Source organism: Sinocyclocheilus anshuiensis, unplaced genomic scaffold (assembly GCF_001515605.1).
Source record: "Sinocyclocheilus anshuiensis isolate Anshui unplaced genomic scaffold, SAMN03320099.WGS_v1.1 scaffold249, whole genome shotgun sequence".
Taxonomy (NCBI): Eukaryota; Metazoa; Chordata; class Actinopteri; order Cypriniformes; family Cyprinidae; genus Sinocyclocheilus; species Sinocyclocheilus anshuiensis.
Window position 1 is genome coordinate 643,430 of NW_015540871.1, and position 4,109 is coordinate 647,538.

The following is a 4,109-nucleotide window of genomic DNA, read 5'->3' on the forward strand; positions in this document are numbered from 1 at the left end:
GCACACCTTCCTAAGGAAAGGATATGGGCCAGAAGACATTGCAATTACTAAATGATATTTAGACTTATATCTATATATAAGAAGTTCCAGATCTATACTTGTGCCCTTATTATTTCAGTTATTTTGCCTTTAATGTAAATAAACATGTGCAAACAATATACTTGCTCTTGTGAATTTATTTGGATGTTAATTACATTGTGCCAGCTGTCTCTTTAATACCGCGTGGTTTACATACATGTTGCTGCTGATTGGGCTGACATGTTTGACACACCCACCAAACAAGAGAAAACGCATCTCAAACCCCGTTGCACACCGTTTCCAGTAAACATGTCGTTCAACCCGGAAACCGTAGCAAAACGGTGCACACCGGTTTGATCTTGAACTTGCCCCAGGTCTCTACCCTGGACATCAGTAATTAGACCTTTTACATTAACAGGCATTTAGAGGTACAATTATAAATTATAATGTTATTTGCAAAATAATGATTTAATGATCATGTTTTTTTAATTATATACACTTTTGGCAATCATACCAGTCAAGTGTGTGCAAATAAAACTAGGAGTTATGCATTCAGCAGGGTTGGAAATTTGCTTGTATATAAAATGTATAATGGGCTAATCCCCAATGTTAGAATGTAGTGATGTTCATCTTGTATAGATTATTTTTCAACTTTTCCTTCATATTAAGATGTACAACTGAGTGTAATGGATTATCGAAATTATAGTTGATATTGAGATGTGTGCTTTTCACTCTAAAATGAATGTAAGCTTGCAGGCGATGGTGGATGAATGGGGTTTTATGCTTATTAATGGTGTTTTCACATATACAGGTATTACATTTTAAATGAACCAAACCCAGTTCAGTTAAAGTCAACTAGATAGAGAACAAGCTGCAAGTGACCTCAGTTCTTTTGATGTTCAAGACAGATGCATTGGAACCACAAAAGGAACGAAAATGAACCGTTCTCAGACCACCTCCTGAGGTGGTCTGTATACAGTTCATTTTTGGGTCTGTTCAGGGGGATCTGAGATCATTTGGGTGTTTGAGTTAAGTGATTTTAATTAAAGATTTCAAGGTCAAAAAGAAAAATATACAGAGATGAATCTTGCATTTAGAAAATAGATAGGAATTTATATTTTTATACAGACTTTAAGGCGCTTTTTTGTGTTTATCAATTGGTGGCTATGCACTGTTGTTTTATGGAACAGTGTAGAGAGTGCACTGATAGAATCAAATAGAATTCAATTTCTATTTTTCAAATCAATTCTAGTTCAAATAGAATGACAGAAATGTCATTTTTCATTTTTGGGTGAACTATCTCTTTAACAAAGAGTCCAAGAGCGGCCTTCCACACTGGAGCTTTATCGAGAGAGAGACTGATGTGATGTAAGATCTTACTGCATGTAAACAACAAAACACAGCAAGTTGGGTTTCTGCCAATAACTATTTAAACTAGACATCTTAGACTGAAGTTTCACAGGAGGCCAGTCTTGGCATGTTGACTGTTTGTGCAATCAAGAAGCCACAAATACAGACATCCTACCCAGACTTTAAGGGCAAGAAGGAGAGAAAACGAGATACCGGAGGCACGGTTTAAAGCTCTGCATTACAGCTCCTTTTGCTGCCCTATTTATGGTGCTATTGGCATGTCATTCAGAATAAACAGTGCATTGAAATACATTAATGAGCACTACAAATATACATTTCTGAGCAAAAAATTAGCTGATTTTGAAAAGAAATGCAGTCGAAATGCATTTCCCTTCTCTGTCTTTTCTCTGCCTCTGATTCTCTCGATCTTTATCTGTCTCTCTCATAGCATACTTTAGTTACCCTTGAGATGGCTGTCTCTCCCTATGAGCATTGTTCTAATTTCTCTGTTATTCATTTGAAGCAGAGGGCCATGGCCCCTGGCCTAACATGCTCTGCATGCAAGTTCAGGCGGGCATTTCACATTCTGCCCTGCACATCTTTGTGTACAAAATGCCCACCGCACAGATTTCAGGGGATTCACGAGGCTGATAACCTCGACTTGTTAACCAGAGATGCCAGTCCATCCGGTTTTCAAATTGAAAAGTCTCAGCCAAGCACGAATAAATGTTTCAGTCGTCCCACAGAGGTCTTACCCTACGTAGATCTTGCCTGTCAGCGAGACGATGGACCCATCAAGGACGCAGATGTCATCCTTTTTGTTGCATGCTAATGCTCTGTACAATCCTCCTTAATAAATATCTCCTGTTTCCAGATGTAATTAAGCATGGCTTGGCCACTGATCCATTTTTCAAGGATGGCAGGAAAATTGGATGATGGAGGAGTATTTTGTCTTCCCCTGGGCATGAATATATTAATGAGGTGTGCCATGGGAGACTGCTGATCCACTGAGGAGAGAGAGAAATGAAGGGAAGGGAAGGAGAGTGACATTTGATATAGAAAGACAATGAACCATAGTGCAGTTTTCCTCACAAACAATTTACCAACTGATCGTCAACGAATGTGTTGACCTGCACATCTGCTTAATGATCAAACAACATTTACAGTCATTTATTCTTCTATCAGAGATGGTTCATAAATGGTTAAAGCAAAGGTTTTTGCTCGTTACTTTTCAGAATTCAGAATTTGAGAATTGGCTGCCTTTAATCTATGAATATGAAATGAATAGGCCATTTAATTGAAGTTTCAATTGCAATGACAGAAAAAGGAATGAATGAATTGCAATTCAAAGATATTCAACACAGTCACACAGAGAGATTTTAGTAGTTTTGCAAGAAAACATAAATAATTTTGTCATTCATTTTGACTTATTCTGACTTTTGACCCCCATTAGGGGTCTCCACAGCAGATCATCCACATAATTATTTGTTTTACAGTGAATATCCTTCCTATTCATTTTGACTTGTTATACCTATTCACTCCCTAATATGTACAGCAAAATGCTTTTTTTTTTTACATGTATCCATTAAAATGGTCAAAAAAACACCATCAAAATAAATTAATAATTTTGGGATAAATTAGAGAATCCTTGCAAATGAACTGTTCCTCCACCATAAATGTATTAATTTATTAAATATAATGAAAATGTATTTATGAAATAAATAAATTGTATATATTCATATTTGAAGATATCGTTTTTTTTTTATCAGCAATTCATATTGAAAAATCAAATATATTTTAAATGTTTTAACTTTAAAATGAATTTCATTTAATGTAATTTTATTTCTATTCTACTTGCTGTTTGCAACCTTACTGTTTGCATTGAATGTAAAGAGTTGGTTTACTTAGATATCAGTGTTTTGTTGTATATAACATCACTGTCAGTTTTTACATGCATGGGGTAAAGGATAATGTAAAGGCAAAATTTCAGAAAAAGCTAAACTGACATATTTTACTATTACATGTACTGGTTATTTCATCTGTAGACATGATTGCCCCTCTTATCCCAAAATATTTATTTCTTAGAGGAGAAGAGACTCAGAAGGGCAAATGCTGCAGCGCTGCGGTATGCATAGCAATAGCGTACTGATAAGGGCAGTCAACTAGGCTATTGACATTGATCCTGATACTCTCAGACGCCCCTCCTTTAGCTTTTATCCTATTTCTGAAGAGGCTGATCAAGCTTGATCTGAGGCAGAGTGAAGGAGCGAGGACTTCAGCCAGTCTGAGAAGCCCCAAGTGTGCTGTGTTTTCTGATCCAGAACTGTCCGCAAATAATTGGAAGGAAGTACGAGGCATTTTGGACAGATGCTGTCTGTTGCAGTGCTCAAATCTGTGAAGACTTAACTAAACACAGTGCTTCAAAGAAACATTCTTTCTGCAGAGCACCATCAGATGGCTCGCTCGGAATGGAGCGTACAAATGCCGGTTATTAGACTAAAAACCATACTGATTTACACAATAAATCCAAAAAATACCAATGTATGTGTACCATAAAAGTCATTGTATCAGTAAATCTTAAAGGCATAGTTCACCAAAAATGTCATTATCTATTCACCAACATGTCATTTTTTTTTTTCAGTGGAACATAAAAAGAGTTATTCAGCAAAATATCTAGGTTGCATTTTTCAATACAGCAAAGTAACACATTCACACACACACACACACACACACACACACAC

At 36.4% G+C, this 4,109-nt stretch overlaps 1 protein-coding gene and 1 long non-coding RNA gene across 2 annotated transcripts in view; one reads left to right on the forward strand and one right to left on the reverse strand.

Moving 5' to 3' along the window:
* Nucleotides 1–4,109, forward strand: part of LOC107688095 (voltage-dependent calcium channel gamma-3 subunit-like) — a 41,256-nt gene that overhangs the window by 33,962 nt on the left and 3,185 nt on the right. The gene's annotated exons all lie outside the window — the stretch shown is intronic.
* LOC107688096 (uncharacterized) overlaps nt 731–4,109 on the reverse strand; it is a 20,346-nt gene continuing 16,967 nt past the window's right edge. The window contains exon 3 of the long non-coding RNA XR_001634196.1: nt 731–742. This is a non-coding gene — a long non-coding RNA (uncharacterized LOC107688096). The remainder of the gene's footprint in view (nt 743–4,109) is intronic.